This window comes from Lithobates pipiens, unplaced genomic scaffold (assembly GCF_037356315.1).
Source record: "Lithobates pipiens isolate NorthernLeopardFrog02 unplaced genomic scaffold, aLitPip1_a1.2 Scaffold_18, whole genome shotgun sequence".
Classification (NCBI taxonomy): domain Eukaryota; kingdom Metazoa; phylum Chordata; class Amphibia; order Anura; family Ranidae; genus Lithobates; species Lithobates pipiens.
This window is the reverse complement of record NW_027507758.1, coordinates 578,507,877-578,533,333: the sequence shown is the minus strand read 5'-3', so window position 1 is coordinate 578,533,333 and position 25,457 is coordinate 578,507,877. Positions and strand designations below refer to the sequence as shown.

Here is a 25,457-nt window from a genome sequence, read left to right as displayed (position 1 = left end):
TTTTTACATCACTTGCCAAGTGGCTGGATAATATCACTTATACACTATAATAATGTTTGGCCAGTAGGTAGTGCAAGCGTAACAGCTAACCTAGAACAAACATAATTTATAGCTTAATAATGCGACAACACAATATACAAATTAAATGACAAGGTAATTCTCTTTTCTGAACCTCAGGAGAGAGAAAGTTATCCTTGAGACATAACACTATGCATATAAATTGCCTGCTCTGGTCCAGTCATATGATCCCCTGTGTCAATCAAAAGTGGCTGCAAGGGAGAAGAGAGAGCACCCAACAACAGTAAGTAAAAACCTGGAGTAGTGGTGTCACCCAAAGGCTGTTCAGAACAGTTTTTGTTGCTGTTGCTTCCTCCTTTTCTAAGAAACAAATGAACATTTTACCACATGTGGAAAAAATATTGTACCATGGCAAAATCATTTGAAAAATCATTTGAAAAATCATTTGAAAAATCATTTGAAAAATCATTTGAAAAATCATTTGAAAAATCAACAAATGCTTAAGGGTTCCATGGTGTAATGGTTAGCACTCTGGACTTTGAATCCAGCGATCCGAGTTCAAATCTCGGTGGAACCTGTTGTTTACATTTTTAGGTTAAAGCTTTTATACTACTAAAGACAGCAGTTTTATGTTGTAAAAACCAAAGAAAAAGCAAAACTCCTCTGATTGCTATGTAAGTGCAGAGGTGGTTAAAGGAAACTCACACTGTTCTAAAAATCTGCTAGAACAATGTTAATGTTGTTACTTACATTCCAACTGCAAGCTCATAGAAGTGTCTACAGCCCTCCAGAACAGATGATGGTAAGAGGTTCCATGGTGTAATGGTTAGCACTCTGGACTCTGAATCCAGCGATCCGAGTTCAAATCTCGGTGGGACCTTCCTTTACCTGAACTCTCATGTTTGTATTTTTGCACTGAAAGCTTTGCGCATATTACTAAAATGGAACAACACTGTATCTGAATATTCTGGAATATTCAGTAATGTAAATATTTTTAATATTTAAAGCAAACTCCCTCATCCATCCATCCATGTCTCCATGCTTTATTTTGCTGGGAAATCACTTTGAAAAACACCCCCTAGAACAAAGATGGTGAACCTTGGCACCCCAGATGTTTTGGAACTACATTTCCCATGATGCTCAACTACACTGCAGAGTGCATGAGCATCATGGGAAATGCAGTTCCAAAACATCTGGGGTGCCAAGGTTTGCCATCACTGCCCTAGAATTTCTGGTTCTGGCCATCTTATATAAGGGCAGATGGTTCATGTAATGTTTACTTCCTGGAATCCATCTGCCCTTAGCTCAGCCACGCAAGCAGAAGGATGTGCTTAGCTGAGAAAACCCATCCTCTCCTCCTGAAGACTCTTGGGATGTGTGATATCATTTGCCTAGGAATTAAAACCAGCAAGTAACTAAAGAAATGTAAAAAAAAAAGTTCTAAGCAAATAAATACAATATACTTTATTATCTATTTGTCAATGCTAGCAGTGTAAAGATTAAAAATAGTCAATGTTGCTTGAGAGAGTGAAGTTCTGCTTAAAGACAGCAGTTTATTGATGTGAAAGCCAAAAGAAGAAACAAAGAAAAAAAGAAAAACCAAGACATGTACTAAATTGAGCATGAAATGTAATAAAAAAAACTCTACATCTGACAACTTCAGGTGGAGTAGTTGGGAAAATATGGTCTTCATTTTAGAAATGCATGAATCTTATACTTGGAGAGTGTGAACTGATCACTGCACTATCCTTCTATATAAAATAGAGGAAATCATTTTTAAAAGGAGCAGAGAGGGTGTTTTGGGTGATAGAAGATAGTGAACTAGTAGTAGGGAGGCTCCCTGGGGACCCTGATGTAATGAGGGGGCTCTGGGGACTCTGATGTAAGTGGGGGATCCACACCCAGTTATGTAAAGATTATATACACACACACACACAAACACAAACATGTATATTATATACATGTGTATGACTTTCTTTACTTTGCTGCTATGGGCTCTAGCCTGAGATCTTTTGTAGACCTAGCATTGCCCCTGGTGGAGGCCCTTCATGGTTTCTTGCACCGGGGCCCTGAAGATTCTAGTTACGCCTCTGATGGTCTTAATTTTATAAATGCATGAAGCTTACATTTGGACAGTGTGAACTGATCACTGCACTATCCTTCTATATAAAATAGAGGAAAACATTTTGAAAAGGAGCAGAGAGGGTGTTTTGGGTGATAGAAGATAGTGACCTAGAGGCTGTGTTACTTATGTTTGCAATCCAGATCATGCTGCACAGCATAAAACACTAGTCTGAACTCCCTTCCATGCTTCTGCATAGGCTGATTATACGTATCTTGAAAAGGAGAAATGCCTTGGAATTAAGGAAAACTGGATGGAGGCAATATAGACTAGACATGTGCATTCGTTTTCGTCTGAATTTCGGGTATTTTCGTTATCTTCTTAGAACATTCAACAGACACCATAAGCCTTCAATGACAGATTCAACCTTAATTATTTCGGATTTTTGGACGAATGTATTTTTTAGAGAAACAAAATAAATAAAAACGAATTTCAGGAGAAACTAAATAAATGTATTTTTCGGACAAAAATGTAATTCTGAAACAAAATATTTCAGTGTGCACATGTCTAATATAGACATAATCACGATCATTCATCTCAATCATCATCAATCACAATAAGTTATATGTACTAAATCAATCACATTCAGGTATATGTAGCATGCTCTCTACATAGCGTTGGTGGTATAGTGGTGAGCATAGCTGCCTTCCAAGCAGTTGACCCGGGTTCGATTCCTGGCCAACGCAACATATGCTTTTTCCTTTATTGATAACGTTTAATAATTCATTTTCAAATGATTAAATCTATTTAATCAATTCCCTCTGAACATACAGAGTTGTGCGTACTTGGCTTTTGGGGATTATACCAGGATGATGCCCACAGCTGCAGGCATCATCCTGGTACCATTTTTTAGAGCCAGCGATCGGCTTTCCAGGTATAACAACCGATGTGGCTAAAAGCCACTCGGCTGTTATACCGGAGGAGCAGGAGGGGACACCCACCCTCCTTCCCGCCGCTCTCACTGGGCCTCCTGTCCAACCGGGAGTCACGATCTGCGATGCATCACCTCCGGCGCCTAGAGACAGACTGGAATGAAGCCGCAAACTGCTTCATTCCAGGCTCCTGAATGTAAACACGGAAGCAACATCACAGTGACACTTCCGGTTTACTCAGCTGCCAATGGCGCCGGTTTTAAAAAAAATAAAGTATTCAAATTCGCAGTTTTCAGTGATCTGAATGCTTAAGTGCAAAGGAGGGATTGGAGGTCTTTTAGACCCCTGATCCCTCCATAAAGAATACCTGTCACCATCTATTACTGTCACAAGGGATGTTTACATTCCTTGTGACAGCAATTAAAGTGATCAAAATATATATATTTTTGAAAACACAATATAACCACTTAAGCCCAGGACCAATTGTCAGCCTAAGGACCAGAGGTCTTTTTACAATTTGGCACTGCACTGTTTTAACTGGTAATTGCGCGGTTATGCAATGTTGTACCCAAACTAAATTTGCAACCTTTTCTTCCCACAAATAGAGCTTTCTTTTGATGGTATTTGATTGCCTCTGTGATTTTTATTTTTTAAGATATAAATGGAAAAAAACTGAAAATTTTGAAAAAAAAAACGACATTTTCTACTTTTTGTTATAAGAAAAATCAAATAAACTAAATTTTAGTCATACATTTAGGCCAAAATGTATTCAGCCACATGTCTTTAGTAAAAAAAATGTCAATAAGCGTATATTTATTGGTTTACGCAAAAGTTATAGCGTCTACAAACTAGAGTACATTTTCTGGAATTTACACAGCTTTTAATTTATGACTGCCTATCTCATTTCCTGAGGTGCTAAAATGTCAGGGCAGTACAAACCCCCCCAAATGACCCCATTTTGGAAAGTAGACACCCCAAGGAAATTGCTGAGGGGCATGTTGAGCCCATTGATTATTTTTTTTTGTCCCAAGTGATTGAATAATGACAAAATAAAAGTTTACAAAAAGTTGTCACTAAATGATATATTGCTCACACATGCCATAGTTATATGTGGAATTGCACCCCAAAATATATTCGGCTGCTTCTCCTGAGTACGGGGATACCACATGTGTGGGACTTTTTGGGAGTCTAGCCGCGTACGGCACCCTGAAAACCAATCACCACCTTCAGGATTTCTAAGGGTGCAAATTTTTGATTTCACTCCTCACTACCTATCACAGTTTCGAAGGCCATAAAATGCCAAAATAACAAATGACCCCATTTTGGAAAGTAGACACCCCAAGCTATTTACTGAGAGGCATGTTGAGTCACAAGTTGCGGGAATATTACACATTTTTTTTTTTGCACAAAGTTGTCACTAAATGATATATTGCTCACACATGCTATGGGCATATGTGAAATTATACCCCAAAATATATTCTACTGCTTCCCCTGAGTACGGGGATACCACATGTGGGGACTTTTTGGGAGCCTAGCCACGTACGGGACCTCGAAAACCAAGCACCGCCTTCAGGATTTAAATATAAAATGCTACCAAAAAAACTGTTAGCGATCGCAGGGATCAGGCCTGACTCTGCGAACGCTGCAGTTATGTGTGTTGTGTTTTGTAAGTGACAGTGATCGATCGATACTGCACTTGGGTGGGCTGGGCGGAGGGGCAAAACGCAGGTGTTAGCAGGTATCTGGGCTAACAATGTGTTTTTTTCGAACCTTAAACTGCTGGGGACGCTAGTATAGATCTGATCAGATCGGATATTGATCTGTTCAGATACTATACCACTACGGGAGGTGTATGCTTTACGCGTGGGTGTTAGCGGTACTGGCACTAACCTAGCGCTGCCTGGTCAGGGGGTTAAACCTTTATTGGGTAATAAATGGTGGGTGCCCTGATGCTATAAAAAGCAAACTAATTAACCAGTGTCACCCGTAACACTTATACGGTGATCACTGGTGAAAGGGTTACCTAGGGGCAATCAGGGGGTTAAAACCTTTATTAGGTAGTATATGGGGGTCCCTGACGCTATAAAAACCTGACGGGGAACCTAAATAACTAACTGGCTAACCAGCGTCACCAGTGACACTTATACGTGATCGCTGGTGAAAGGGTTAACTCTAGGGGCAATCAGGGGGTTAAAACCTTTATTAGGTAGTATATGGGGGTACTTAATGCTATAAAAACCTGGCAGTGAACCTAAAAAATAACTAGCTACCTAGCGGCACCAGTGACACTAATGCAGCGATCAGAAAAATGATCGCTTAGGGACACTGGCAAAAGGGGGTGAAAGGGTTACCTGGGGGCAATCAGGGGGTTAAAACTTTTATTAGGTAGTATATGGGGTCCCTGACGCTATATAAAAACCTGATGGGGAACCTAAATAACTAAATAAATTACTGGCTAACCAGTGTCACCAGTGACACTTATACAGTGATCGCTGGTGAAAGGGTTAACTCTAGGGGCAATCAGGGGGTTAAAACCTTTATTAGGTTGTATATGGGGGTACCTAACACTATAAAAACCAAAAAAATAACTAGCTACCTAGCGGCACCAGTGACACTAATGCAGCGATCAGAAAAACGATCGTTTAGTGACACTGGCAAAATGGGGTGAAAGGGTTACCTGGGGGGCAATCAAGGGGTTAAACCTTTATTGGGGGTAGGGGGCTACCCTGGACCTAACACTAACTGCCCTGACACTTTTTACAGTTACAACTGACACTAAATGCAGTGATCAGTAAATAAATGATCACTGCAATCAGTGACACTGTGACTGGGAGGGGGGGTGGGGTTTTGATCGGGGGGGGGTGATCAGGGGGTGACTGGGGGTTAAAGTGTGCCTATGTGTACCTACATGTCACTGTAGTGTTGTGCACTTACGAGGATGTCTTCTCTCCTTGCCTTCCGGTCAAAAAGACCGCTTCGAGGAGAGTGACATCACTTCCTCCCTGCCTGTGTTTACACTACACAGGCAGGGGAAGCTTCTCATTCGCCAGGAGCGATCGAGAGGGGATGGCCAGAAACCAACGGCCATCCCCTCATCCCGGATCGCTCCTGAAGCAAAACGGACCGCCGCAGCCAGCAGGAGGGGGTCCGATCGGACCCCCCACCCGCTGGAAGGCAGGCACGTACGGGTACGTGCTTGTGCCTGTCTGTGCCATTGTGCCGACGTATAATTACCTTAAGTGGTTAATTATATAAAATGAAATAAAATAAATAAGAATTTTTTTTTTTAAAGCGCCCCATCCCCGCAAGCTCATGCAGCAAAGAAAACTCATATGGAATTTTCACCCACATATGTAAACGGTGTTCAAATCACACATTTGAGGTATCGCTGCTATTGTCAGAGCGAGAGAAATAATTCTAGTACTATACCTTCTCTGTAACTCTAACCTGGTAACTGTAAAACATTTTTAAAGTCCTATGGAGATTTTTAGGTACCGTAGTTTGTCGCCATTCCACGAGTGCGTGCAATTATAAAGCGTGACATGTTTGGCATCTATTTACACAGCGTAACATCATCTTTCACAGTATATAAAAAAAAACTATAACTATACTGTTTCATTTTATTAAAAATTCATGAAAGTGTCTTTTTCCCAAAAAGTTGCATTTAAAACACCGCTGCACAAATACCGTGTGACATAAAATATTGCAACATTCGCCATTTTATACTAGATTCTCTGCTAAAAAAAATATATATAAGATTTGGGGGTTCTAAGTAATTTTCTAGCAAAAAAATACAGATTTTAACTTGTAAACACCAAATGTCAGAAATAAGTTTAGTCATGAAGGAGTTAAGTTATCCTTCTCATCCAACAATACACTTTATTAGCTATAGTATGTAAGCAGTGACACCTGCAGGTAAATCAGCACCTTCGATAGCTCAGTTGGTAGAGCGGAGGACTGTAGAGGAAAAACACACAGGAATCCTTAGGTCACTGGTTCAATTCCGGCTCGAAGGACAATTTTTTAAATAGAAACCAGTAAACTTTTATCCATGTTCACTTGTTAACCACCAAAGAAATCGGAAGTGCCTCCTTCCTATTTCTTTGGTGGTATTTAATCACCACTGGGGGGTGTTATTTTTTGATAAACATTTTGATAAACATTTTTTTGTTTGATAATTTTACTCTATTTGCATTGACTAGACTTTCTATTCATTTGGGATCACATCACCACTTCACCCCCCACCTCAATTCCTTTCCCCATTTTTTCTACCCTCTTCTCTCTATCCACTCCTATTTTTTGTTTTCTACTTTTCTTTTAATATTGTGTGGTATTAATAAACACATTATCTCTTCTGTTTCTAATATATACCTATTAGATTGATATCCTTATTACTGCTCATGCAAAATGAATTAATAGTCACTAGCTTACTTTTTTCCTTCTGATGGAATTTTCTAATGCTTTCGATGTAATACGTTTTTGGTTTATTCGTTACACAATACTCGTTACATTTTTACATTGTTATGTACTCATCCTGTTCATAAATCAATATGTTTAGCTTTATTGCTATTTGAATATTGTACCACCATCCTTGTATGTACTAAATTTGTCATTCTTTGTTATATTAAAATATAAAGTCATTAGAAAATATAATAAATATATAATAAAAGCAGTGCAGTGCATAAACAGACAAACAAAACAAATAAATCAAGAAATAATGATAAAGTCAGTGATGTAAAAAAGCACCATTAAGTGTCCATAAATGGTGGTCCTATGGATGACAGACAAGGTAATCAGGCCCATAGGTGTGCGCACATGGTGTGCCAGGTGTGCCTGGGCACATCCTAATCACCTTGTGTGCTGCAGATGCCATTTGTTTAGACCTGCGATATTTCACCAAAGCCCCCTAATGGAGCCCTTAAAAACATTTTTAAAAAACAAATTAAAAAACGAAAATTGTAAATAATAAAAAAAATTTAAAAAATTGTAAAAAAAATAATAAAATTGTAAAAAAAATAATAAAATTGTAAAAATAATCACAAAAAAATTAAAATAAAAAGCTACTGACACCGTCCACTGCCCCACTGACACCAAACTCTGCCCCATTGACATTGTCCACTTTTCTACTGACACTGGCAGTATATGCTATATACACATGCATATGTGTTTGAGCTTTGGGGTGCACACCCTAATGCAATAGGCTGTGCACACCTATGAGTGAATCCTAACCACTCACCTCAATGTGTGGACCCCTGAGTGTATCAGTCAAGCAGTCCCTTCACAAGGGTATGTATGCTGGTCCACCGGATGGCAGGATTGCTGGAGACAGGTGTATACTAATGGCATGAAATGTCCTGACCATAGACTCCGATTTGTTCGTACATAGAATGATAATGGTACAATATAGTGCTCTCCGTTGGATAGGTAAAAAAAGCATTTATTAAAAAAAATATTGCACTTACAAGTCAAGCACTGTACCTCAGTGCTAAGGAGATAAAGCAGACATCAATAATATTCCAGGAGGATAAACGGAGGATGTGGGTGACGTCACGTAGGTCACGTGGTTCCGTACGCGTTACGTCCCAGGGGGCGGGACTTTATCAGCGGTCTGCTTTTATTATATTGTTTACTGGGATTTGTTATTTTGCCCTCAATGTTCAGCCACTGTTTCATGTCAGAATTTGTTGCGCTGATTGAGTCTCTTGTTTGTATCTATTTTATCAATTATCAAATTGAAAAGTAAATATAAAATATTTACTTTTATATAAAATATTTTGGTATTTTGAACAATTTTCTAAGAAACAAGTGAACATTTTACCATTTGTGACAAAAATATTGCTCCAGAGGGACATGTACCAATACAAAAAAGCTTTAAAGAAACATCAAGCCAAAGGGTTCCATGGTGTAATGGTTAGCACTCTGGACTTTGAATCCAGCGATCCGAGTTCAAATCTCGGTGGAACCTGTAGTTTTAATTTTTAAGTTAAAGTTTTGCATATACTACTAAATATAGCAGATTTAAGTTATGAAAACCAAAACAAAAAGGCATGTATAACCCCTTTGATTGCTATGCTGAGTGGTTTATGTGTACGTAATCCATAAACCTGCTTTGCAGGATGTTTGGGATCATGCCTAACAGCATACAGCTTTCCAAAGCAAATACTTGTTTTTCGTGGTACTGTTGCAAAGTCCTAAAGTTACCTAAAGATCCTGCCAGTAACAGCACTTCCTGTTGCAGTCTGACAACAATAAACCACTGCCTCAGAAATAACAATAGAGCTGTCAGCCTGCTATTTGGGATCCTTCATTGGGTTGTTGGACTGGCATCTAACACAAATTTTCATGCCCCCAGTGTTTGTAGTGATATCGTAAAGTGTCAGGCTGTTATATTGGCTGGAGAGGTTCACACCAGAACTCTCAAACATTGCAAAAGTGCAGACCCAAACAATAAACCCCATTGACGTCTATGGGACCCGAACAGGAAAAATCAAAAGTCCCCATTCTGAAGGCTTTTTATTGGCCATTAAAAGGTTATGGGGGCCTGGGTATTGCCGAGGAACATGTACCAAAGCAAAAAAAAAAGATCCAAATTCTAAGGGTTCCATGGTGTAATGGTTAGCACTCTGGACTTTGAATCCAGCGATCCGAGTTCAAATCTAGGTGGAACTTGTTGTTTAAATTTTTAGGTTTAAGCTTTGCATATACTACTAAAGACAGCAGTTTTATGTTGTGAAAAACAAAAGAACCAAAAAAAGGCATGTATAATCCCATTACTATGCCAGATGCATCTGACATATGTTGGCAGGGTCATTCTGCCAAGGATTCGTTGAAACACATTTGATGGGAATGCCCCCAAATTCATCATTTTTGGAACAGGATCATGTAGCTGCACACTACAGTTACAGGAGAGCTAGTCCCCAATACACCACAAATTATTCTGCTATAGATATGTGCGTCATCAATAAATTCATTTTGTTTTGTTCCGTTCCGTTTCGTATTAGAATTAATTTGTATTTCTTAATTCATGTCCGAAATCTCGTACGAAATACAAATTTTCGTTAAGTTTGTTAACTTTTCGGAACAATTATGAATGTTCATTATGATGAATTTATCATTATGAGGGGTTCCCACCATCCCTGTGCTGTGCTGACTTCCTGGGTTTTAAAATGTTAGGTTCGTTAACTTTTCGTCACAATTACAAATGTTTGTTAGGCATTTGGATTTGATATTCGTAAATTAAATTTCGTATTTCGTCCAGAATTCAGACGCATAGCAATTCGTATTTCAGATCCTCCCGAATGTACGGATTTATGGAAATTCGTACGAATTTTCGATTCGTACGAAACTAATCGCACATGTCTACTCTGCTATCAAGTCTCCCAGGCTGTTATAAAAATATTAAAAAAGGGTCTACTTAGACACTGGTTAACAGCGCCAAGATTGGTTATCCTGCAACATTGGCAATCAATCACCATCAGTGAAGGAATGGATAATGGAAATGGATTACAATGAGAGGATGGAGACCCTCCTGGCACACAAATTGGATACATATGAGAAATGCCATCAGGTATGGGCCCTCTGGAGGACTGATGGGGAAATATCAGGAAATTAGAACAATTTATGGGAACTTGAGCAGAATCTAAATAAGACATAATCTTTCTAAACATGATCTTTATGTGTTGCCATCATTTCCCCCATCCTTCTTTTATTTTTTTTGTTTTGTTGTTGTTTTGTTTGTTATGTAAGCTTGTATAATGTATTTGTAAATTAACTGATGGTATGATTATGCCATTAATGTATGCATATTTGTCTATTTGTATAATTTTCTAATAAAATTAAGATTGAGATAAGTAAACCCTAAACCTGTTATGCAGGATGTTTGGGATCATGCCTCACAGCATACAGCTTTCCAAAGCAAATACTTGTTTTTAGTGGTACTGTTGCATATTACCTAAAGATCCCGCCAGTAACAGCACTTCCTGTTGCAGTCTGACAACAATAAACCACTGTCTCAGAAATAACAGAGTTGTCAGCCTGCTATTCAGGATTCTTTATTTGGTTGTTGGAATGGCATCTCACACTAATTTCCATGCCCCCAGGACTTTGTAGTGATATTATAAAGTGTCAGACTGTTATAATGGCTGGAGAAGGTGGCAAAGGGTGAGAAACATATAAAGTCCACGCAGCTGGGACCAGAGGGGTGCTGTGAGTTTGTTCTCCTTTTCATTTTTTGCAAAAAAAAAAGAACTAACCCTTAAGGTCCTAAAGTGTATCTATATACCAAATTAAAAAGTTACATATATAGGTGATACTCAAAAAATGTGAATATCGTGCAATAGTTCATTAATTTCACTAATGCAACTTAAAAAGGTGAAACTCATATATGGGATTGACTCATTATATGCAAAGCAAGATAGTTCAAGTCCTGATTTGTCATAATTGTGATGATTATGGCTTACAGCTCATGAAAACACCAAATCCACAATCTCAGAAAATTTTAATATTGTAAAAAGGTGCAATATTCTAGGCTCAAAGTGTCCCTCTCTAATCGGCTAATTAAGCCATAACACCTGAAAAGGGTTCCTGAGCCTTTAAATGGTCTCTCAGTCTGGTTCAGTACGAATCACAATCATGGGAAAGACTGCTGGCCTGGCAGTTGTGCCGAAAATTATCATTGACTCCCTCCATAAGGAGGGAAAGCCTCAAAAAAGTTATTGCAAAAATAGTTGGCTGTTCCTAAAGTGCTGTATCAAAACACATTAATACAAAAGTTATGTGGAAGGGGAAAGTGTAGTAGAAAAAGGTGCACAAGAAGCAGGGATGACTGCAGCTGATTGTCAGGAAAAGGCCATTCAAAAGTGTAGAGGGCTTTCACAAGGAGTGGGCTGAGGCTGGAGTCAGTGCATCAAGATCCACCACACACAGACAGATACTGGACATGGGCTTCAAATCTTGTATTCCTCTTGTCAAGCCACTCCTGAACAACAATGTCAGAAGCGTCTTACCTGGGCTAAAGAAAAACAGACCTGGTCTGTTGCTCCGTGGTCCAAAGTTCTCTTTTCTGAAGAGAGCAAATTTGACATCTCAAACCAAGGACCCAGAGTATGTAGGAAGAATGGAGAGGCACACACTGCAAGGTTCTTGGAGTCCAGTGTGAAGTTTCCACAGTCTGTGTTGATTTGGGGAGCCATGTCATCTGCTGGTGTTGATCCACTGTGCTTCATTAAGTCCCAGGGTCAACGCAGCCGTCTACCAGGAGATTTTGGAGAACCTAATGCTTCCCTCTACAGACCAGCTCTATGGGGATGTTGACTTCATTTTCCAGCAGGACTTGGCACCTGCCCACACTGCCAAAAGCACCAAAACCTGGTTCAATGACCATGGGATTACTGTGCTTGATTGGCCAGCAAACTCGTCTGACCTGAACCCCATAGAGAATCTATGGAGCATTGCCAAGAGAGACATGAGACCGAACAATGCAGAAGACCTGAAGGCTGCTATTAAAGCCACAGGTTGATAGCTTCCATGCCACTCCGCATTGAGGCAGTAATTGGTGCAAAATGGGCCCAAACCAAGTACTGAGTACATATTCATGCTTATACTTTTCAGAGGTCCGATCTTGTTCTATGTACAAGCATTGTTTTATTGATTGCATGTAATATTAAAATTTTCTGAGATTGTGGATTTGGGGTCTTCATGAGCTGTAAGCCATCATCATCAAAATCATGGCTTGAACTATCTTGCTTTGCATGTAATGAGTCTATCTCATATATTAATTTCCCTTTTTAACATTAGTGAAATTAACTTTTGCACGATATTCAAATTTTTTCGAGTATCACCTGTATGATGCAGTCTTTCAATAGAACTGACACCATTTTATTACCTGTTGAGTCTGCCAGTGGATCTTTTATTTTTCCTCTTCCTGTAATAGAATTGACCATCACTGGGGTTGATATACTCCACAATTAACCCTGTATACACACCAAATAGCTGCCACCATTTGTTTTTTTTAACCAATTGCCGCCTGCCCACCGTCAAGTGAGTGCTGCCTATCAGTACCCAGAAGTGCGGCATATTTGTGCCACCTAATCAGTACCCATAAGTGCGGCCTCATCAGTGCCCATCAGTGAAGGAGAAAAATTACTTATTTGCAAAATCTACTGACAGATACTAAGAAACTTTTTGGGGTTTTTTTATTCCCAAAAAAACAAAAAAAAACACAGGAGTGATTAAATACCACCAAAAGAAAGCTCTGTTTGTGTGAAGAAAATAACAATTTCACATGGTTATAGTGTAGCATGACCCCGCAATTGTCATTCAAAGTGTGAAAACGCTGAAAGCTGAAAAATGGCCTGGGCAGGAAGGGGGTGTAAGTGCCCTGTATTGCAGTGGTTAAAGGAAACACACTGTTCTAAAACAATTTTAACTTGTACGCCATCTATAAGCTCATAGAAGTCTCTATAGTCCTCCATACTTACTGAGGTTCCATGGTGTAATGGTTAGCACTCTGGACTCTGAATCCAGCGATCCGAGTTCAAATCTCGGTGGGACCTTCCTTTACAAACTCTTATGTTTGTATTTTTGCACTGAAAGCTTTGTGAATATTACTAATATGGAACTACACTGTATCTGAGCTCCACAAAACCAAAAACACTATTTAATACATTTTTTATATTCAAAGCAAACTCTCCCATCCATCCATGTCTCCATGCTTTATTTTGCTGAGAAATCACTTTAAAAGACGCCCCCTAGAATTTCTGGCCGTGGTCATCTCAAGTAAGGGCAGATGGTTCATGTAACATTTACTTCCTGAAATCCATCTGCCCTTAGCTCAGCCATGCAAGCAAGAGGGTGTGCTAAGCTGAGAAAACCCATCCTCACCTCCTGAAGAGTCTTGGGATGTGTGATATCATTTGCCTAGGGATTAAAACCAGGAAGTAACTAAAGAAATGTAAAAGAAATAAGCAAATAAATGATATACTTTATCTATTTGTCAATGCTAGCAGTATAAAGATTAAAAATAGTCAAAGTTGATTGAGAGGGTGAAGTTCCACTTAAGACAGCAGTTCACTGATGTGAAAGCCAAGGGAAGAAACAAAGAAAAAAAGAAAAAGCAAGACATGTACCAAATTGAGCATGAAATGTAATAAGAACTGTTAATGATAATGTCTGCTAACTTCAGGTGGAGTAGTTGGGAAAATATGGTCTTCAGTGGTGGAACTATAGGGGTCGCTGCAGTCGCACTTGTGACTGGGCCCTGCTGTTCTGACACTGTGGGGGTCCCCCAAGACCCGGAATCTCCCCCTGCACCTCTGGCTGTCCATTTAGAATGCAGTGAGGGGAGGCGAAGATTGGCAGCTCTGTTGCCCGTGGGCGGCAGAATCTCCCTGGGGCTTGTAATTCTCTTCCTGAGTCTACACAGTGGAGGGGCATCTGACCCGAGCATTTAGCAGTTTCACTCTTCAGTGTACAAGTGAGTCGGCTCTGTACACTGTTACTGATACATGCTCTGTCAGAGGCTCCTCCTCTCTCCACTGTATACACTGGGGAAGAGAACTACAAGCCTCATGGAGATCCCACTGCCCATGGACACCATAGAGCTGCCAATTGTCACCTCCCCAGCCCAGGTACCAGCCAGGTACATGGGGAACCCCTGGAAGGGGGGTCTATCTGGGGACCATGATGTAAGAGGGGGCCTCTCTGGGGACACTAATGTAAGAGGGGCCTCTCTGGGGACACTAATGTGAGGGAGGGCCTCTCTGGGGACCCTGATGTAAATAGGGCGGCTCTCATGGGACCCTGATGTAAGTAGGGAGGCTCTCTGGGGACCCTGATGTAAGTAGGGAGGCTCTCTGGGGAACCTGATGTAATGAGGGGCTCTGGGGATCCTGATGTAATTAGGGGCTCTGGGGACCCTAATGTAAGGAGGGAGGCTCTCTGGGGACCCTGATGTAAGGAGGGAGGCTCTCTGGGGACCCTGATGTAAGGGGGCTCTCTGGGGACCCTGATGTAATGAGGGAGGCTCTCTGGGGACCCTGATGTAATGAGGGAGGCTCTCTGGGGACCCTAATGTAATGAGGGGGCTCTGGGGACCCTGATGTAAGGAGGGAGGCTCTCTGGGGACCCTGATGTAATGAGGGGGCTCTGGGGACCCTAAAGTAAGAAGGGAGGCTCTCTGGGGACCCTGATGTAAGGAGGGAGGCTCTCTGGGGACCTTGATGTAAGGGGGGCTCTCTGGGGACCCTGATGTAATGGGGGGGTCTGGAGAACCTAATGTAAGTAGGGAGGCTCCCTGGGGACCCTGATGTAATGAGGGGGCTCTGGGGACTCTGATGTAAGTGGGGGATCCACACCCAGTTATGTAAAGATTATACACACACACACACACAAACACAAACACAAACATGTATATTATATACATGTGTATGACTTTCTTTACTTTGCTGCTATGGGCTCTAGCCTGAGATCTTTTGTAGACCTAGCAATGCCCCTGGTGGAGGCCCTTCATGATTTCTTGCACCGGGGCCCTGAAGATTCTAGTTACGCCTCTGATGGTCTTCATTTTATAAATGCATGAAGCTTACATTTGGACAGTGTGAACTGATCACTGCACTATCCTTCTATATAAAATAGAGGAAAACATTTTGAAAAGGAGCAGAGAGGGTGTTTTGGGTGAGAGAAGATAGTGACCTAGAGGCTGTGTTACTTATGTTTGCAATCCAGATCATGCTGCACAGCATAAAACACTAGTCTGAACTCCCTTCCATGCTTCTGGATAGGCTGGTTATACATATCTTGAAAAGGAAAAATGCATTGGAATACAGGAAAACCAGATGGAGGCAATATAGACATCATCATGATCATTCATCTCAATCACCATCCTTCACAATATGGTATATATACACAAAATGTCATTTATTGAAAATGTTTAATGGTTCATTTTCAAATGATTAATTCTATTAAAGTGTATTGTTGGATAAGGATAACTTTATTAGATATTTATAATAATTTAAGTGTGTAAGCAGTGACACCTGCTGGTCATTCAACTCCTTCGATAGCTCAGTTGGTAGAGCGGAGGACTGTAGAGGAAAATCACACAGGAATCCTTAGGTCGCTGGTTCAATTCCGGCTCGAAGGACATTTTTTTTTTTTACCTTCTTAATGAGAAACCAGTAAACTTTTACCATGTTCACTTGTTAAATGTTGTTGTTTTGCTTTTTTAATGGTAAGTAAACAATTGAAAGAAAAATGCTTACAAAAACATGGGCACTATAATGTGATTGTTCATACCTGTAAATTTGTTTGCTTAACCACTTGCTTACTGGGCACTTAAACCCCCTCAGTCCCAGACCAATTTTCAGCTTTCAGCGCTGATGCACTTTGAATGACAATTGCGCGGGCATACAACATTGTACCCAAATGAAATTTTTATCATTTTTTTCCCCACAAATAGAGCTTTCTTTTGGTGGTATTTAGTTACAGCTGGGAGTTTTATTTTTTGCTAAACAAACAAAAAAAGATGCAAAAAAAAAAAAATCATGTTTTAATAGTTTGTTATAAAATTTTGCAAACGGGTCATTTTTCTCCATCATTGAAGTGCGCTGATTAGGCGGCACTGATAGGCTGCACTGGTGGGCACTGATGGGCTGCATTGGTGGGCACTGATAGGCTGCATTGGTGGGCACTGATAGGCATAGTTAAGGCGGCACTAATAGGCACAGATAAGGCGGCACCGATGGGCACAGATAAGGCGGCACTGATGGGCAAAGATGGGCACGGATGGGTGGCACGGATGGGTGGCACTGATAGATGGGACTGATGGGCACTGATAGGTGGCACTGATAGGTGGCTCTGATAGGTGGCACTGCTGGGCACTGATGGGCGGCACTGCTGGGCACTGGTAGATGACACTGATGGGCACGGATATGTGGCACTGGGGTGCAGCACCTTTGAGGCAGATTGTGAGCACTGTGGGTGGCACCGTGGGTGGCACTGTGGGTGGCACTGCTGGGTGGCACTGTGGGCACTGCTGGGTGGCACTATGGGCACTGCTGGGTGGCACTGACGGGGGGCACTTTTATTAAATGTGGCACTGCAGGGGGCAGGTGGGCACTGGCAGGGGGCAGGTGGGCACTAGCAGGGCTGGCCGTGATCGGGACTGATGTCCCGATCACGGCCGCCGGTGATCGGCTTTTTGTTTTCTCCTCGCGCTGTCAGCGCGAGGAGGAATAATAGCCGATTACCGGCTCCGTTATATCACATGATCAGCTGTCATTGGCTGACAGCTGATCACGTGATAAGGGGTCGGGATCGACCCCTTGCACGGATCGGTGATCAGGCAAGTCTCACCGATCACAGAGCGCACCGCGCGCGCCCCTCAGGGGGCGCGCAGGCCGCTCATACACGGGACTACGTCTATTGGCGTCGTCCCGGAAAAGGAGATCCGTGCTGTAGCCGTCATTTGGCTATAGCGCGGATCTCAAGTGGTTAAAGTAGAATTCCAGCATAAATCTATCTAGTCTTAAAAACATTCCTCCTATCAACTATGCTGGCTAACCTGTGTAGCACTAACCCCCGAAGGAGCTGCTGGTTATTTTTGGGCTTACCATTACCTTTCGATCTCCTTGTTTCACATAGGGGATGTCCCGTGGTAGATGGCCCAGTAACTTAAGACTGAAAATAGATCTACTTGAATGGATTTTATTTGCAAAAACTCAAACCATTGAACAGTCTTTAACTTGGGGTCAGAGGGTTGGAAAGGAAAGTTTAGGTACTCCCAATGTCAAAGTCCAAAAAAAGTTAAAGAACTTGCTTACTTTGACTGCATCCAGAGAATAGCCATTCACAGCTGGATGAACACTCAGGTTGGACAGTCCCTCTCTCACAAGGCCTAGCAACCAACCAGGTGTTTACTCAGGAACCAAGTCTTTATCACCGACATTGTTGCAGAACACGTAGGGAAACTAAGCTGTAGAACACTTGTAGGATACCTGGATCTTTCAGCCTGCTTGGCGATATCCACAAGACTGGATTCTCTCTGTTACTTCAGCCCTTCCAGGCTCTTGTTAAGAAAACCAACCCACACGTGGTGTTCTTCTAAAGAGTCCTTCGCTGGAATGCTCGAAGTTCAATGTTTTTCTCCCAAACCAGAGACGGCACCCATCCACCTTGGAATTCTTCCTTAGTTCCCTTGCCTTGGGCTAGCCAGCCCCAAGGCATTAAAGTTAGGTGGATCCGCACCCCAGGCCATAGCCTTCCTGGGGGCTGGTCAGGAGGACTAGGACCATGTAAACAGTACAGCATACTGGACCGGAACCCCAAACCACGTGACGCCCGCATCTTAAATACCCTCTCCCAGAGGGCATAGTGAGAGGGCCACTCCCCCTGACCTGACTCAGAGAGAGAGTAAATTAAACGCCCAACCAGACCATAGTTCCACGCCTGCCACCAGAGATAGCCCCCCCCCTGTGGCCAGGCTGAACATTTCACGGCCCAGTCAGACTGACACAGAAGTCAAATTTAGGCAAATAGACCCAAACCAAACTGTAGTTTGGGTAAAGTTAAATTTTGAAAACACATAACGTGTGCTCTTCAGGAGCCTGCCGCTACACCTGTATAAAAAAACATATAAATTATCAATTTTCAGCCTGCTCTGGTCCGGTCATATGATCCCCTATATCAGTGATGGCAAACCTTGGCACCCCAGATGTTTTGGAACTACATTTCCCATGATGCTCAACTATAGTGCAGAGTGCATAAGCATCATGGGAAATGTAGTTCCAAAACATCTGGGGTGCCAAGGTTCGCCATCACTGCCCTATATCAACCAGAACTGGCTGCATGGGAGAGGAGCTGCCAGACACAGTGGATTGCGGTGGCTGGTATTGGGCCACTGTGAGTGGTCCAGATACCACATGATCGCTTTGTAATCACGTCACATTATGTTTTTTTATTGCATGTATACTGTCACCAGTCAGGATCCCTGATCACTGCTACATGCGCAGTAGGAATTGGGCAGTGAAGCCGCAAGGCTCCACTGCCTGTTTCCCTTAGTTGGAATGGCAGCGCTGGGACCTGAGAGCCGAGGGACATGTCAGCCTCGACGGCCGACATTGCGGGCGCCCTGGAAAGGTAAGTCTCCTTATTAAAAGTCAGCAGTTACTTTTGTTTCAGCTGCTGACTTTAAATATTTTTTTTTTAGGGCTGAAACACCGCTTTAAGAATTAAATTAAGACAGATCAATGCAGTAAATTAATAGTTACCTATCTAAATAAGAATCTAAAAAAAAATATATATATATATATATATATATATATATATATATATATGTATATGGTTAATCTACCACTGATTTGGGGCCTAATAGCAGCATAATATTATGGTATGTCAACCAACTATAGTGGAATTTACCAGAATGTAAAAAGGTAATATGAAATATAAGAAGGGGAAGGGGTGTACTTGAAAAGCACTTTAACATTAAGCGTTGGTGGTATAGTGGTGAGCATAGCTGCCTTCCAAGCAGTTGACCCGGGTTCGATTCCCGGCCAACGCAGTAAAGAATTTTTTTTCCTTTTTTGATAACACATTATCATTTATTTTCAAATGATTAAATCTATTAAAGTTGTCCTTATTATCTAACAATATACATAAATATTTATAATAATCTAATTGTATAAACAGTGACACCTAGTGGCTATTCAACTCCTTCGATAGCTCAGTTGGTAGAGCGGAGGACTGTAGAGGAAAATCACACAGGAATCCTTAGGTCGCTGGTTCAATTCCGGCTCGAAGGACATTTTTAGCAACATAACTAGAAACCAGCAAGATTTTAAATATATCTAAATATAGATAAATATATCTATATTAACTAACATTTTGTTTTATTGACTTTTTTTTTCATTATAATCTTTATTCAAAACAGGGAGAAGAGGTCCCCAAAATACAACATACCATGACAGAGTACAAAACAATCCATAAAGCCAAAGACTCGCAGTTACACGACTGTCATACATCAATCATATCCTGGCGAGATCTAATGAAAGTGCCGTGTCAGGGTTCAAGATCCTATAAACCCCATATCCCCCTGATACCGGCCATTCCCATACACAAGAAGGGGGCCGCATGTCCCACTTTTTCACATTTTCAAAAAGATATAAGTAACAGAAGGGAGAAAAAAAAAAAGGGGGACCCACAATGATAGCCACTGCCCAAGGGCCCCGTTGGGTCAGTTTCGGACACTAAGGTGAAAGCAGGCGGCATCCCTCCAGCGAGAATATGAAGTCATTCCAGTCATTCCAAGTTTGTTTAAAGGTCTCCTGTTTATCTTGTGCTGTAAGGATCAAATCTTCCATCTTTTTAATTTCTTCTACTTTCCTGACCCATTGAACAATGGAGGGAGGCGAGCTTTGTTTATAATAAAACGGAATACAGGACTTCGCAGCATTTATTAAATGTCTTAGAATGTATTTTCTATATTTTTTAATAGGGATCTGTGAGAGGTGTAAAAGAAAAAATGCTGCCTCTTCTGGAATTGAAATTTCCGTAAATTTCTGTGTTATGCGTTTTACCTCTCTCCAGAAGACGGTCAAACTAGGGCAAGACCAGAATATGTGAAGCAACGTACCCTCTTCTACCCCACAATGCCAACATCTGTCAGAGGCGGAGGGGGAGGGGGAATATTTATGCAGTTTAGTTGGTGTCAGATACGACCTGGTTAGAACTTTAAAATTTGTCTCCTGCATCTTAGTGCACATCGAGGACTTAAAAACAAGAGTAATAATACAATGTCTTTGCTCCGGGGAAAATGTACAATTAAAGTCCCTTTCCCAACTGGTCAGACACGGTAAATCGGAGTGCTCCAAAGGTGTATTCAGGAGCGCATATGTCTGAGATAGGATATAGGCCAAAGGACCCTCACTCGTACATAGCGTCTCAAAATCCGTCTGACGGCGATCAAATTCTTGGGGATTGGGAAGAGAATGGAGGAAATGATATAATCGCACTGCACTCCAAAAAGTCAACTGAAATTTTCCCAATGGATCGATCAAGATTGAGATAGCTGGCCATTTTCCGTCAATAACATATTTAGATGCATGGTCCAATTTAGCACATCTGATCGAATCATACTCTCGGGAATAAATCCCTGGGACAAAGTTTGGATGTCCGAGGATAGGAAATAGAGGGGAGGCCAGGGTCGTAAGTACATTTTGGCTAGCCATCCGATAGCAGATTTTCAGAGAGGCCCCTATGATAGGATGTGATTTGAAATCCTTAGGCAGATCTTTGTAGCACCACAGGGCGCTTTTCAGCGGGATCAAGAGTGAGACTGTTCTAATTGCACCCATAGTTTAGTGGATTGATTACGGTTCCAGTCTAACACCCGCCCCATGTGAGAGGCCTGGTGATAGCGTCGCAAATCAGGAAGAGCTAACCCTCCCTGTTGTTTGGCTAATGTCAGTTGTGATCGCTTAAGTCGAGGTTTTTTGTGGGCCCATATGAATTGGATAAACATGGACTGGGCCTGTTTAAAAAATGAGACTGGAATCTGGATTGGGAGAGCCTGAAAAAGATATATAAATTTAGGAAGAATATTCATTTTGATAAGATTGCATCCCCCGAACCATGAATGAAGACCAGAGCGCCATTTTTGAAGGAGACCACGTGTCCTAGTAACAAGAGGGGGAAAATTCAGCGCAAACACACTCGTTATATCCGGCGGGATGTATGTACCTAAGTACTTTAGGGCCGTATACGTCCAATTAAATCGAAAATTGGACTGCAAATCTAATAAGATTTGTGGAGGGACAGCCATCCCCATGGCCTCTGACTTTGAAAAATACATTTTTAGATGGGAAAGCCCCCCATCAATTTCAAATTCTCGGAGTAGGTTTGGCAGAGAGGTTCTAGGGTTCGTTATCGAGAACAGCATATCGTCCGCATATGCGGAGATCTTACATTCAATACTGCCCATTTGAAGTCCCATTATGTCTGGATTTTGTCAGATAGTTGAGAGGAACGGTTCTAGGGACGGTGCAAATAAAAGGGGTGACAGAGGGCACCCCTGTCTAGTTCCGTTTCTTATGTCTAGAGGGGCCGAGAGCACCCCATTCGCTTTTACTTGAGCCAGAGGGCATGAATATATTTTACTTATCCACGACATCATACATCCCCCTAGGCCTATGTGACGGAGGACCGAAAATATAAATGTCCACTTGACCCGATCGAAGGCCTTTTCAGCATCTGTACTCACAAAAAGACAGGGAGTCCCGGATGATTTCGCTTTATACACCAAATTAAGTACTTTGATGATATTATCCCGGGCTTCCCTGGTAGGGATAAAGCCTACCTGGTCAATATGAATGAAGGATTGTAGATGTTGCGCCAAACGTGTGGCAAGAATTTTGGAAAATAATTTCAAATCTAAGTTCAAGAGGGAGATCGGTCTATAACTCCCACAAAGGCCCAGGTCTTTGCCCTCCTTGGGAATCAGCGAGATGTGGGCTCTGAGGGTATCTCTTGGAAAGTTACCCCATGTACCCAAACCGTTAAAGAATCGCACCAGACGTGGGCCAAGGGCGGGGAGGAAGATCTTATAATATTGTGAAGTGTATCCGTCTGGGCCCGGGGCCTTACCCCCTTTCAAAGAGCCCACCGCTCGCTGTACCTCCTTTAATGTAATCGGGTCTTCTAAGCGTTCCCGCAAATCCAATGACAGCGTGGACAGTCCAGAGCAGGCCACATACCTATCTATTTCTTCCTGACTAGATCCAGAGGGGGGCAGATTGTAAAGATCATGATAGAATTCCCCAAAAACCTTGGCTATCTGAGTTGGAGTAGAGGCCCATTGACCGTTCGCATCCACCAACTGCGGTATATAGGAAGCAGACTTCAGCTCCCTAACAGACCGAGCTAGATTCTTTCCACATTTATTCCCTGACTCATAGGTCAGTTTCCGGCAAAACTGGAGTGCCGCCTTTGCTTTATAATGAAGTAGATCATTGATCTCGGCACGTATTGTCCCCAGTTCAATTTCTAGGGCCTGCGTAAGAGCATGTTTATGGCTTGCCTCAGTAGAGGCTAGTTTAAAGAATAACTTAGTCAACTGTTCATTCCGCACCCGTTTAATCCGGGCCCCATGTTTAATCAAAACCCCACGAAGAACCGATTTGTGTGCCTCCCAAACCACTCCCTGGTCATAATCTGCACCTCGTTTTCTTGAAAGTACAGGTCGAGCGATTTAGTCACATCTGCCAAAACCTCTGGATCCTGGAGAAGACTCTCAATGAGGCGCCAAAATAATGACCTGGGCAAGGGGTTCTTTGAGGGAGTGTAAATAAGGGCTACAGGAGCATGATCGGACCAAGTGATATGACCAATAGATGAAGATTCCACTAGGTGCAAGAGGTCATGAGGGATTAGTTAGTCACAAAGCGCAGAGCGACTCACGCATGCGCAGTAGGAAACGGGCAGTGAAGCCGCAAGGCTCCACTGCTTGTTTCCCTTAGTTGGAATGGCAGTGCTAGGGCCTGAGAGCTGAGGGACATGTCAGCCTCGGCGGCCGACATTGCGGGCACCCTGGAAAGGTAAGTCTCCTTATTAAAAGTCAGCAGCTACTTTTGTTTCAGCTGCTGACTTTAAATATTTTTTTTATGGCTGAAACACCGCTTTAAGAATTAAATTAAGACAGATCAATGCAGTAAATTAATGGTTAACTATCTAAACAAGAATCTAAAAAAAAATATATATATATATATATATATATATATATATATATATATATATATATATACACACACACACGTATATATATATATATATATATATATATATATATATATATATATATATATATATATATATATATATATATATATATATATGTATGTATATATAATATTATGGTATGTCAACCAACTATAGTGGAATTTACCAGAATGTAAAAAGGTAATATGAAATATAAGAAGGGGAAGGGGTGTACTTGAAATCTAACTTAACATTAAGCGTTGGTGGTATAGTGGTGAGCATAGCTGCCTTCCAAGCAGTTGACCCGGGTTCGATTCCCGGCCAACGCAGTAAAGTTTTTTTTCTCTTTATTGATAACACGTTATCATTTCTTTTCAAATGATTAAGTCTATTAAAGTTGTCCTTATTATCTAACAATATACATAAATATTTATAATAATCTAATTGTATAAATAGTGACACCTAGTGGCTATTTAACTCCTTCGATAGCTCAGTTGGTAGAGCGGAGGACTGTAGAGGAAAATCACACAGGAATCCTTAGGTCGCTGGTTCAATTCCGGCTCGAAGGACATTTTTAGCAACATAACTAGAAACCAGCAAGATTTTAAATATATCAAAATATAGATAAATATAGATAAATATATCTATATTAACTAACATTTTGTTTTATTGACTTTTAAAGCTCAAGTAAACATGTGACAGAAAATGCACACAAAAACAAAAGGTACTATAATGTGCCTGTTCATACCTGTAAATTTGTTTTCTTAAAGTAGAAATCCAGCAAAAACTATATAGTCCTAAAAATGTCCCCACTGAACAGCTATGTTAGCTAACTTTTATATACTTACCTATTTTCAGCCTGCTCCAGTCCGGTCATGAGATCCCCCAGTGTCATCCAGCAGTAGCTGTAGGGGAGAGGAGAAAGTGTCCAACAGTTAGTAAAGCCTGGAGTGGTGACATGACCCCATAAGCCCCTATTGCCCATCTGTCGGTGCTCCCTCCTCGCCACTGCTGACTGACACAGAGGACTGAAACATGTCACTGCACCAAAGTTCATACATCTTTTTTAAACAGATTCCCAGCATAGGATTTAGGAGGGGGAGAGGACATTGTTAAGACTAGATAGGTTTATGCTGGAACTCCACTTTAAAGTAGTACTAAAGGCTATAGATCATTTACCTTACTTAGTTCACAGCATTAAGATAAAAAAAACACCCCCAGTACATTCACATCCCACTTGCTTGCATTATGCCATTAGTCCCCAGTGCTATGTAGTGATATTTTAAAGTGCCAGACTATTATACTGGTTGGAAAGGGTGGCAGAGAGTGAGAAACATATAAGGATCATGCATCAGGGACCAGAGGGGAGTTTTTTCACCTTTTCATTTTTCGCTAGGACCCCCATGTTGTTTTCTAGCCTAGATTAGAGGTTCTCCCCCTAGCGAGTAAATTGCATTCATATTTTTGGCACCCAAATACATTACTTTACATTTTTCAACATTAAACTTCATTTGCCATGTAGTTGCCCACCCCATTAATTTTTGTAACTCTTTTTGCAAGGTTTCCACACCCTGCAGAGAAGTTATTGCCCTGCTTAGCTTAGTGTCGTCCGCAAATACTCAGATTGAGCTGTTTTTTTCCCATCCTCCAGATCATTTATGAATAAATTAAAAAGGATTGGTCTCAGGACAGAACCCTGGGGG

The 25,457-nt window shown here is 41.4% G+C and overlaps 11 non-coding genes across 11 annotated transcripts; all 11 read left to right on the top strand.

Annotated features, from left to right (window-relative positions):
• The first annotated feature begins 523 nt into the window (after positions 1 to 523).
• On the top strand, positions 524 to 595 carry TRNAQ-UUG (transfer RNA glutamine (anticodon UUG)). Its single transcript has one exon. It is a non-coding gene; the product is annotated as a tRNA-Gln (tRNA).
• Positions 596 to 826: 231 nt separating this feature from the next.
• On the top strand, positions 827 to 898 carry TRNAQ-CUG (transfer RNA glutamine (anticodon CUG)). The gene has a single exon. It is a non-coding gene; the product is annotated as a tRNA-Gln (tRNA).
• Positions 899 to 2,754: 1,856 nt separating this feature from the next.
• Positions 2,755 to 2,826, top strand: TRNAG-UCC (transfer RNA glycine (anticodon UCC)). Its single transcript has one exon. It is a non-coding gene; the product is annotated as a tRNA-Gly (tRNA).
• Positions 2,827 to 6,938: 4,112 nt separating this feature from the next.
• Positions 6,939 to 7,028, top strand: TRNAY-GUA (transfer RNA tyrosine (anticodon GUA)). Its single transcript is given in 2 exon segments — positions 6,939 to 6,975; positions 6,993 to 7,028. It is a non-coding gene; the product is annotated as a tRNA-Tyr (tRNA).
• A 1,877-nt stretch (positions 7,029 to 8,905) lies between these two features.
• Positions 8,906 to 8,977, top strand: TRNAQ-UUG (transfer RNA glutamine (anticodon UUG)). Its single transcript has one exon. It is a non-coding gene; the product is annotated as a tRNA-Gln (tRNA).
• Positions 8,978 to 13,493: 4,516 nt separating this feature from the next.
• Positions 13,494 to 13,565, top strand: TRNAQ-CUG (transfer RNA glutamine (anticodon CUG)). Its single transcript has one exon. It is a non-coding gene; the product is annotated as a tRNA-Gln (tRNA).
• Positions 13,566 to 16,060: 2,495 nt separating this feature from the next.
• TRNAY-GUA (transfer RNA tyrosine (anticodon GUA)) lies at positions 16,061 to 16,150 on the top strand. Its single transcript is given in 2 exon segments — positions 16,061 to 16,097; positions 16,115 to 16,150. It is a non-coding gene; the product is annotated as a tRNA-Tyr (tRNA).
• A 3,342-nt stretch (positions 16,151 to 19,492) lies between these two features.
• Positions 19,493 to 19,564, top strand: TRNAG-UCC (transfer RNA glycine (anticodon UCC)). The gene has a single exon. It is a non-coding gene; the product is annotated as a tRNA-Gly (tRNA).
• A 151-nt stretch (positions 19,565 to 19,715) lies between these two features.
• TRNAY-GUA (transfer RNA tyrosine (anticodon GUA)) lies at positions 19,716 to 19,805 on the top strand. Its single transcript is given in 2 exon segments — positions 19,716 to 19,752; positions 19,770 to 19,805. It is a non-coding gene; the product is annotated as a tRNA-Tyr (tRNA).
• A 4,206-nt stretch (positions 19,806 to 24,011) lies between these two features.
• TRNAG-UCC (transfer RNA glycine (anticodon UCC)) lies at positions 24,012 to 24,083 on the top strand. Its single transcript has one exon. It is a non-coding gene; the product is annotated as a tRNA-Gly (tRNA).
• Positions 24,084 to 24,233: 150 nt separating this feature from the next.
• Positions 24,234 to 24,323, top strand: TRNAY-GUA (transfer RNA tyrosine (anticodon GUA)). The gene is given in 2 exon segments: positions 24,234 to 24,270; positions 24,288 to 24,323. It is a non-coding gene; the product is annotated as a tRNA-Tyr (tRNA).
• The last annotated feature ends 1,134 nt before the right edge of the window (positions 24,324 to 25,457 follow it).